The sequence below is a fragment of the Amphiura filiformis genome, chromosome 3, assembly GCF_039555335.1.
Source record: "Amphiura filiformis chromosome 3, Afil_fr2py, whole genome shotgun sequence".
NCBI classification, from domain to species: Eukaryota; Metazoa; Echinodermata; class Ophiuroidea; order Amphilepidida; family Amphiuridae; genus Amphiura; species Amphiura filiformis.
The window spans coordinates 72,029,396-72,041,320 of NC_092630.1; positions in this window are offsets into that span (position 1 = coordinate 72,029,396).

Consider the following 11,925-nt stretch of genomic DNA (forward strand, 5'->3'; position numbering starts at 1 on the left):
TCGGAATCCAAGATGGCCGCCAAATGAACCCCATGGGACAATATTTAATTTTGGGAACATCAAAATTCATTTACTAGACACCTTCAGGATTACAAAAATGTAAGTTAGAAAAAAAAAGCACTCGGTGCATGGGAACCCCCTCTGGTGACTATACTAAATTCACTAGTCTTGTGTACTTGCACCTATCTTTAGCACAAGAAAAGAACGATGGCGTAAACAGTTTTGATCCAGAGTGCACACGATGGTGGCCGACGTCATTTTAATGCGGCAGCAGCCAATATTGTAAGCAAAACAGACAATATGACGGCAACACTGCCTGGACTTAAGACGCTATATTTTCCCCCGAACCGAGGTGCGTTTTTAGCTCTATTAGTAGCCCCGTTACAAAAAACAAGTACACAATATATCCCAGTGTAATAGGCCTATACATTTTCACATGAAAATTAAGTGGATTTCAATGTGAAAAGTTGACTACGCCTGGGATTGAACCGCGTGCTTCTGAGGCGAGCCTGCCGAGACGTGACCAGTACACCACGTATACACATTGTACACGAGTACACGTGAATTTTTTTTATTAGTTTATACGCGTATATCATAACATAGTGCGTTATTCATACAAAAAAAAATCAAAAAACAGTAGGCCTACTTACAATGAGGTTCACTGTCGCCGAACCTCAACGGATTTAGACAGTTGCTTGAACATGTTTTCATACACTTTTGAAATAATTTTTATTTGAGACATTTTCGTGTTTGACGTTACCCTTGACTGCAGGATATGCTCATATCCATGAGTACCAGACTTGAGTCCTGTTTATCAGGGACAGTCTGAGTAGCTCAGTGGTTAGAGCGCTCGCCCGACAAGCGAGAGGTCTGGGGTTCAAGTCCCCGCACAGGCAGGTATGTCCGGAGTTTTTCTCTGGTATATCTGCCTATGCATGTTATGTTTCCATTTGTAAATTCATGTTTAAATGTGCTAGTGTGCGATGCGTAATTCTTCTTTCCCCTGTACATTGACGATCAGTCAATCTTGCCCCCCCCCCCCCTGCCAGAGTGCATAAGCTTGCATAGGGCCATGTTGACTAGATCTCCGCATCATGATTATTTGATTAGAACTGCCCTGGTTATTTTCCCGGGGTTATTTTACCCGTCAACATTTGATGAATGAGTTCGAGGGGGGGCACTCCCACTTTGGAGGTGACGCGTATGTAGGGCTGACCCCCGGGGCTGACCCCCCTTTTCAGTGTCGCTGTCACCCAAAGAGACGAACACATGCTCTGTCACCCGAAGACCCCCGATAGGACCCTGGGCCTATACCAAATCTCTATTTTGATGAAGAAAGAGACTCAGTGCTATTATAGGCATACCCTGATTATATTAGGCCTATATCGTGTTAATTCCCTAACGGTCGCAATTCTAGAATTCCGACTATTACAAATTTTTGACAGGCCGCGTCAGAAACCTGAACTGTCCGATTTCCAGAACTTGACAATTCCAAGTTTCAATTGACAGGCTGCGTCAGAATCTTGGAATTGTCAAAATTCCAGAGTTTCGACAATTTCAAGATTCTGATGCAGCACCGTGGGGCATATAGGGCCTACTATAATAACTTTTTTATAGACTAGAACTTGTTAAATTGGAATAGGAAACTGAGAGGATAACCAGGACATAAATGACGGTCAGCGTGGCCTGGCCCTAGACACTCTGCAGGCGGCATAGGTCACGCGACACGTGACGTTCGAGGCTGGCGAAAATACAAGGCTGACAGCCCCATTCAAAATACACGGTTAGCATTTATAAATTGAAAAATAACATACGTACAGTGTGGTACATTGTCGTACGGTTTTAGAGTAAGATAATTTTGCTTTGACACCACATAACAAATTTAGAATTGTTTGTGAAGATTTCATGATTATGTGTTAATCCAATGGCGACGTCAAAAATTGCGATATCGCTTCCACCACCGCCTGCACTCTGGATCAAAACTGTTAACGCCCTCGTTCTTTTCTTGTGCTAAAGACAATTATAAGTACACAAGACTAGTGAAAGAATGAACGATGGCGCTCAACAGGCTGTGGTTGACTCCAGGCTTGTCTCCCGGGGCTTGTCTCCTCATGGATGGAATGGGACTTGAACCACAGAGCATACCTTGAGGACACTTGGCTCATTTGCATGGCAGTCGGACTCTCCATTGTATTTGTTCATTTGTGTATGGAGAGCAATGGCGACCCTTCATTGTATTTGTGTATGGAGAGCCATTCTTGGAGCCCATGGGACTCAGGCTAGGTCCTCAGGTAGAGTCAGACGCTGTATATACTAGAAACGCATATTCTTAATTCCGCGTTTATTCAATGTTAGCATTAAATTTGTATTGCCCGGCAGCGCGCGCAATGGAAAAACCTGAATTTGTTACATAAAAAGAAATGAAAATTAAAAAAAGTCGGGTTCCACCTGAGTAGGCCTACATATTAAATGGGTGTAGAAATTGTTCTGAAAATATTAATTAATTTAGACAAACATACGGGATATAATGAACCTTTGACATGACGCCATGATGACATGATTTTATTAGTCGTTTTATATCACCTAGGCCTATACCGTGTGTCATAATACCAATATTTTGTAATTTTATAAAGAACTAATATTTTGCATCATAAATGCGCAGTCCATATGTACAAACGAATACTAATCTTCAAGATATTAAGCTTTAGAAGACTTCAAAATAACATGTCACTAAGCAGGTCATATATAGGTGCTGGCCTTGTCCCACACCACTCCACGCCATACATAAATTCTCCCAGTCACATTTCCCCAATATGAAATTTTTAAAAATAAAATTTTAATTTTAATTCTTTTAAAGTTTGGCAGAGGCGGGGTTCGAACTCACGGCTCACCGCTTTGGCTAGTATCACGTATACCATACGTCCAGCGCCTTAGACCGCTCGACCACGAAGAACTTGACAGTGTCATCGTGAAAATTTATACCTATAATATTAATAAATCGCAACTTCATTACTGCATCATATTAAATGGAATTTTATCTGCTTAAAACATTAATGTGTATTATAATAAAGCTACCATTATTTATATTGTTGAATTCTCAAGCGCATAGAGACAATTAATACGAGGGTCCTATGAATAGGCCTACATACACAATACATAAAATCGATTTTGATATCGGCCATGTGCTCTGCTGTGCATGTGGTTTCCCGCAGTGGCGGAAGTTGTATTACGAAGTGCATCCGAACTCCATTTTGAAGCAAATGATTTTGACAAGGCATTGGATTGTTCCAGTTTGCATCCTAAATCCACATTAGACCCCTTATTTTATTTACAAAATCAAAAGATTAGATTATCATAACAACAAAACGGTAATCTTTTGTCGGGTCTAATGTGAAAATTACATTAAAAAAATGCAGTTTTTACAGAATTAATTTTCACTTAATTCCAAAAAAAAAAATGGCGTATATAAGATTGAAATAAATTCTCTACCTTCTATACTAGATCAATTGTGACGCAAGTTGTTATCAAAAATTGTTGTGATAGATGTACAGTTAATATTCATATTATCCATTACCTATCTGATGGTACAGTTTTTACACAGACAATATTTATTTGAAAAACCTGCCACTCGGCTTTTTCCGGAAAGGTCACAGGGTCGCCGTGACCTGTGCAATAATTACAATTAAAATTTTTCTTATTCCAACAGCAAGCGTTTCTAGAATATATTATGGCGAAATGTGGTGTACTTCTTTACGGGGTTTCGGTTTCAGGGCGTAGTTCATTGAACTCAACGGGCTGTTATAGTGAAGTACTTTTATGTTACTGATTGCAAAACGGATCGTGGCGAAAGCTAATAAATAATTCATACCCGGGTTTAATTGATCTGGGATGCGGACATTTCATTATTCGCAAACCACCGGGATTCGATATAGGTTTGCGTTGTAAAATGAAAATGTGAATAAGAGTGTCATCCCCCTGCTTGAACCCGGGGGGGGGGGGGTACTCAGTACAAATGACCATACGGGGACGTGCCGCAAACATGGGTAGCATTTTCGGCCTTCTGGTATATCAATGACCCCTTTTTCAAAGCCTAGTTTGGTATATGAATGGGTCCTTTTTTTTTAATTTTCTCAATTTTTTCGGAAAACAGCCCAATTTTTCCTTAATCTAGCCAAAATTTTCAAAATTTTCCCAAAATTTTGGGAAAATTTGTAAAAACTAAGACAATTTTGGTTAAATTCGGCCGAAAATTTTGACTTTTGGTATAGGCCTATCAATGGGTCCAAATTTCTTGAAAATTTGGTATATTTATGGGTCCATTTCCAAAATCTCAGCGGCACGTCCCTACCAAAACCAAACTTGAGTTGAATTCCCCAGTACTAAACGAGGTATTGTTGGTCGAAGCAGCCAAAAATCGATTTTCATTGGCTAAATCAATATATTATTGAAAAATAACACTTTTATGTTTACAAAAGTTCATCCTACAAATCATATACTTTGAAACCTTACTTGATTTATTGTTGTTAATGAGTTTTATGTACGTTTTACAAGTGTTGTTGTTTCAGCCCTCTTTACAACATAACTCAAGAACCACCGGACCTACGAAGGTGCACGTGTGGCCGAGTGGATAAGGCGCCCGACTTATAATCCATAGGTTGCAAGTTCGAGCCCCGCGCTCGTGCCAACGTGTTGTGTCCTTGGGCAAGGCACTTTATCCTCATTACCTATACTGGGGGATGGGGTTGGGTTGGATTGGATGTTTGTATAGTTGTTTGTTTCAATGTTGCAATATTGGCGCTGATTAAGCTGCTGCCTGCAAATTGCATTGTGTTTAGTTGTGTTTAATGTACAATTCTAGCAATTTGACCTGCGGGTCACCATTAGAGTTTGAATAAAACCTTCCTTTTTTTAGGTATAACTGTGATATTTGAATTCTTCTACACACTTGCTATGAAATGATCAATGCAATTTTTGCCAAAGCTCACTACCATTCGCAAGATGCTGTGAACTACCAAATCGCAACAGTTTAAAATAGTTGCTAACCGGTAAAGCTCCTTAAGCCATCAGATTCACATTATTAGATTTGCGTGGGTTTTACCTTACTATTACTTCCGAGGATAACGCACCAACACATCGAGGACTTATCCATAAGTTTGGAAATTGTGCAAAATGAAGGTCCAATTGAAGCCATTTGGCGCATAATTTTTACACTATTTTATAATATATCATTGCTTTAAAATTAATTAAAATTAAAGCATGCATAGATCGATGTTAAAGTCAGCATGGAGTCCGTCTTAATCGGGCCCTGATATCGGCGGGCCCGCAGTACAGTAGGCATAAAGTAACTCATTTGGGGGATCGAAGCATTGTAAAACAATGTTACGTTTATAATACAGACTTTTAATATGGAATATTTTTTCGCAAAATTCCAAGACTAGTCTGGAAGGGGTCTGCATAAACCGCACGAGCTAAATATTAATTGGGGTGTGTCGGGAGATGGTGTAAAACAATTGTTTGACAGAAAATGTGCTTTCCATTAGTTTACATTATGTCGCTCATAATGTAGTGAATTGGTCTAATTCTAAATTTGAGCAACTTTAATCATCGACTGGCATTCCAGTTGTCAATGTTACTGGAAAAAGCTTGGAAATGCAGATTAAAGCATCTATGCTTTCAGGAAGCAAACCTGGAAATCCACACATTTCTTTAATTGAAAATTTACTCCTCTACAGGGGTGTGCACTCAGGGGCGTAGCAAGAGCATCAGGGGCCCATGGACCGGGGCCCTTGTAACCAGGGTGGGATTTATCTTATGTTGGCCCTGGGCCAGGCCAAAATTCGGAGGCCCCGAACTCACGTGCCGAGGAAGGCATCGTGGCCAAGTTTTGGTTTAGGCCTACATATAATATAGAGGGGGAATAACATATTTTGTTATGATGTTAATAGGACATTTGCGCGCAAAGCACGCGAAAAAATTCAATTTCAGGCTATTTTAGCCCAGATCACTGAACATAAATTTTGCCATTTGAATGCGCAATTTTACAATTTTACCCTATTTTGGCCAAAAAACATGCTGTTATTGGGGTTAAAAGAAAGATGTATAGGGCAATTTTGGGGGGCTCCGGACACGGGCCCATCTGACCCAGTGGTAAATTCGGCCCTGCTCTCCATTATTGCTTTTGGGCTCGGGGCCCCTGAACCCTCGGGGCCCATGGACTTCGTCCACCCTGTCCCCCCGCTTGCTACGCGCCTGTGTGCACTTATTTTCTGCAATAGCCCAATTACGACAGTTCCAAAAATTTGACGCACCACCTTGAAAATGGCAACTTCAAGTAGGCCTATATCGATTGAATTTCTTGCTCAGATTTACTTCAACGCGAACGTCGCTGTACCAACAGCGTCTTGTCGCTTAAACTCGGGACAAATGTATCAATGGGCGATCAATTAGAAGGGCATGTGTAAGCAACTGCATACCCAGATTTCATCAGATTTTCTCCCTTTTGTTTGGTCAAGTGGGTTATTGGTGACATTTCAAGACAACAAAAACTCTAGCTTAGGCGCTTCGTTTGAACAAACATGAATGAACTCACAAGGCGACGAGCTTCTTAACAGGGATTATATATCCGGACCCAGCGCTAATATCCTTATGATATTATTTGTGGCAAACTGGTTAAGGTCTTTGCCTTTGGTGCGAGCGGTCCCGGGTTCGATTCCCTGCATTCGGAATAATTCGTTTTAAAGTATTTGCTTCCCCAATTCCCATGCGCGGTTGGTCATGTTGGTGGTATGTATGTCAGTTTTTTACATTCTACTGAGTACTGTTGCAATATTTTTGCATGCATACCCATGACCGTTTCAAGACTATGACTGAGAAATTTGCTTTTTGTTTGTTAAGATAAAAATAAAAATAAAATGCAAGAATCATCTTTCCCCACACAATACTTCTTACAAACAAGGTGTTGATATTGGCCCTTTCGATGCAAGACAAAGCACAAATGAAGGAAACAAAACAAAACAATAATGTTTTTGATTTTTATTTCAATTTTAAAACACATACAAAAAAGTAATGGCCTATGAAAAGACCCCCCCCCCCCTAAATAGAAAAATAATAATATTATTTTAGTCCTGAATACAAAATATAATAAACAAGCATAAAAGAATCTGATACGAAAATTTGTTACTCTGAAACGTTACAATCGTAATTTTAAGTCAAATAATCCACGAGAAATGACTCTTGATACAACTTAGGCCTATATTTAAAAAACAGAAACGGCTGCCTGCATCTGGAACTCTTTATATCTGAAAGTTTGAAGGTCTTATTTCATACATCAGAATTATCTGCAAGTTTGCAAAATGGCTTTAGGTGACCGTGGCCCTATTGGCTAATGCACAAATTTAGATTTTCTTTCTATTTAAATAATATGTGACCCCTCGGCACAACTGAGCCCTGAAGTCGCCAATCATCATTTTTGAGATATTCAACCAAAATATTCTGCTTGAAATTAGCTTTAAAATGATGTATATCATGTCTATAGTACTTGACATTTAAGTAGTGAAAATCAATAAAACAGTCAATAAATCCTTTGTTTCCTATTGTTTATTGTTACGTTCAATGGAGCATATCTCAATAGTGGCACTGGCGACATCCGGGCTCAGTTGTGCCGAGGGTCACATATGTTAAAGCTTATGCCCTGTATATTACATTCGGTTCTTGAGATATGGCCTGTCAAAATGGCGCGAAACCAAAACAAAACATTGGCAACAACTTTCTTTTTATTTTCTATATTTTTGACAAGTCCAGTTGCCAGAGGATTTTCTAATTACATGCATGAATTATGCAAAGTAAAGATTTCAGATACAATTAAAAGAGCTATGGTACCGAGGCATGGTACATGGGTAGAACACACAATATACTACAAAATTACGGTTGCGTTTTTGCAAATTTCAATTTGCATAATTAATTAGGGCCACTTATTAGAAAAGTTGATTAGGGCCCTAATTAATGCAAATGGAAATTTGCCAAAGGCATCCATGGGTTTTATATCTTATTTTGTAGCCGATCTGAACATTTTACTTTGTATAATTCTTGCATATAGGCTATAATTAGAAAATAAGGCCTACCTGACAACATTGCATATTACAAAAATAAAAGAAATTTGTTGCTAACTTCTTGGTTTCGCGCCATTTTGACAGGCCATATTTTGGTAACCGAATATCCGATTAAAATAAAATTTTCAGTCTTGTAATCAGGAGAGAATGGACTCACATATTTCAATCAGACAAAAATCTATATCCAATAGCGTTACCTTAAAGCTAGCATTATAAGTGTCTCCTTAACTAATAACAAAAGGTGCCCACTGGTATTAGTCGGAGGCATTGTCTTTTTTAAAGACATTTCTTGTTTTAGGTCCTGTCAACGCAATAAAATTGCAATACTTTAGTACATGTATTTGAACAGCAATGAAGCCGGCCATAGGCGCGGCTAGGCGTATCATACCATACATTGCAGTTCAAATGCATCATGATCATGATTGTGGCCTACACTGCAAATTTTCCCGAACACATGACGCTTCTCAGACGCATCCGGGGTGTTCATAATTGTCTCTTTAGAACACTAGTGTTTTTGAAAATATGATAAGCCTAGCACATTAGTGTTCTTTTAGTATAATTGTTTATACTACCATGCATTTGTTTATTGTCGAGTAATGAGATTTTGAAAATGTATAAATAAAGGTTGAACACCAGCATTCTGAAAATCAATGTTTGAACACGCGCCATGTGTTAAAAAACCGTTACATTTCTTTAATGTGTCCGACGTGTTCATAGATAGTAATTTTGAACACCAGTGTTTAAAGGATTAGAACACGTTACACTAGTGTTCTGAGGTAATAACACCTGTGTTCTCTACATTAACACCAGTGTTCTCTAAATAAGTTGAACACGTGTCATGTGTTAAAAAACCGTTACATTAATGAACGCGTTCCTTATGTTCTGGCCAATTTGCAGTGTAGTCGAGCTAGGCCTGCATGCCAGTCGGTCTGCTGACTCGCCGCGGCACAAAAATACCTCCAATTTTGCACAAAACAATCCATGATGTCAAATTATCACATCCAAAGTGTCGCCATGAACGTCAGCTTCAACTTCTCCAGCCAAAGTTTTTGCATTGATAATCAGGTTTCATGTAATCATGAAATTAAACCTTGTTTGATGTGTATTCCCATTGCCACGGCATAACGGTTTTTCAACTTGTCTTCTACGATAAAGCTGCTGATGAGCGCTGAGGCTACAACCTATAATTAAAGACCGAATTAAAAAAAGACTAGTTTGCGTCTGACGTCATGACAAAGGCGCGCCGTGATTGGTTGCTGACCTGCGCAGTATGGCATTTTTGGTCTGGTTGACAGGAAGGCATACGCAAGCTAGTCTTTTTTAATTCGGTCTTCAATTATACAACATATGAGTTTGAAAATATTCTAATGCATAATTCATGAACTTGATAGACCCACGCCATTGGCGCCATGTGCTAGGTGTTTCTAGAATCCCTATAGAATAAGATTAATTTTAATGCTAATTTATTGCACATGCTGAGGAAGCGTGATTACCTTTTTGCACATTCGGAAATGGCGATAGGCGAATTTATGTATGGCGCATAGAGGTGGGTGATATATATTGGGCTCTCAATATTGGGCGGAAATTAGAGTACTTGTCAGAATATAAATTTGTACAATCGGCCTACATGCCGCGCAATGTGCGGCATTTTAGGTGCCAATTTCAAAGCAAACTACCTCCTGCGGAGGCAGAAAAAATCTCCGCTCTCCTCGTGGTTCATCTGGTTATGGCGGAGCAGATGATCCATGATGAAAGACCTCGTTTACAGGCGGTTCCGATCAGGGTAACGTCCGATTGTCGGCTACACTTGTCTGTCCTGTAAAAATACCCCGACCAGCTATCTACGGCGACCCCCTCTGGGCGACCCCCTTCGTTCACCAGGTCACTTGTGCCTGGCCGAAGTTTCGTCAGCGTTATCTCCTAGATTTCAGCTGTTAATGCCTAGATATGCCCGACATAAAAGCTATAGCTATATGGCTTTTGACGTAAAACAACTTGGCTTCGCCTCATTGTTTTATTTAAAATAATGATGTCGCCCTTGTTTTTATGAGACGATAGATGTACTCCAGCGGCTAAAAACAATACCTTTATTCTCTAAATAGTATCATTACATGCAGGTTGTTATGATAAACAGGCTCGTCGCCTCAGTAGTCTTGGAGTTTTGGACGTACCTTGGTTTTTTGCAATAGTAGCTCAATTTAGTGGCAGTAAGTTGAGAAATAATGTAGGTTTAGATGTCAAAATTAAAGTTCATTCAAGATATTGATAATATTAAAAAAATGTCATGCAAGATTTTCCAAAATGTTCCACCAAAAGTAGGTCTACGGGCTTCTAAGATTTAATCGGTACTGCATTTGGTTCTGACAAATGGCGACATTATTGATCAGTTAAAGCAATCACTCTGCGTGTTGTTTTAGGGGGCACACATTTGAAGAAAAAAAACATGAAAACGTTTTTGATCGATCTCGTGAACATAGTGCGTAAAAAGGATGCAAACGAAGGATATTTAAACGGATTCTAACAATTATGTATAGGCCCTAAACATACAAAAATAATGTCAAGGTATATCCAATGCACCAACATTTTTCTCACTAGGTTATTTAATTGCTTAGAAAACTTGATTAGAGAACAAGTTTATACGTCTTTTATACGTTTTTATACGTTTCTTGTGGTATCCTTCCTTAATCATTGTTAATTGTTTAAATTAATTTGATTTTTTAACCAAAATTTGTTTGTTAAACGTGAACAGCACAGTGCAGTGGTTGGGTAAAACAATGGTTAAACTCAACTGTTGGTAAAATATCTGAAAGGCAAAGTAAATTTAATCAACTTTGATATAAAATTGGATTGATTAAGCCCATTTATTGGTCGAGCTATGATTAAAATATTTCAAAACTCATAGCGAGACCAATATAATTATATTGGGCGTAAAGCATCCAATATATTGGATCCAATATTTTCACACACTTTTGGATGAATTCATCAAAACGTAATGATGCTTAAAGTTATACCAATGTTGGGAAAAATGTTTTAAAGGAGGATTTCGTGATCCTAGCATGCTCTTTTTATGACATTTTTCAGTACATATCCACGAAAAAGCCTATTCCAAAATTTTAAGTTGATTCCGATTTTGCGTTTGCGAGTTATGCATGATTATGTGTATTACACTGCTCCATATACAATGCGTTGTAATTTCGTTCTGGTGCACCAGAACGAAATTCAAATTTCACGATATCTTTGCAAAACGAATTAATCTGCAAGAAATATTTTGTACATAAACATTATGTAGCCAGAGGTTTCCAGTGATATAAAAATCTCTTTTTTTGAGAAAAGTGGGGGGATGAGGCTGTGGATCACGAAATGCCCCTTTAATCAACGATATTTTTAATCGGCGTTTTGAGAGTGACGTTATGTTGAAATTCAGTCACAATGCAGGGTTATGTAAATAAAATGGCTTGGAGAAGATATCCTAACTTCAACATTTCCCCAGATCTACAGTGTCAACTATTTGAACTTGAGTTATGGCAATAGATTGTGGCATTATACACTGTTACAATTAAAAATTAATACCATTTAGCGCTAACAACGTGTCGAGTATCATTTAAACGATGTACATGTAGGCTTGAATTACAATTGTTAACCTTGGGTATAAAAACAATGAACCATTGGTGTATGATTGATCAGCACGCTCTACGATTAATGTCTCTATTTTCGTCGTGAAAAGACGTCGAGTCGGTGCGCCTATGCTGTGGAGCAATGTTGACAGTACAGTACGTTTACCAGCCTCCGGGTTGCCATTTACAACACATTTCATTCA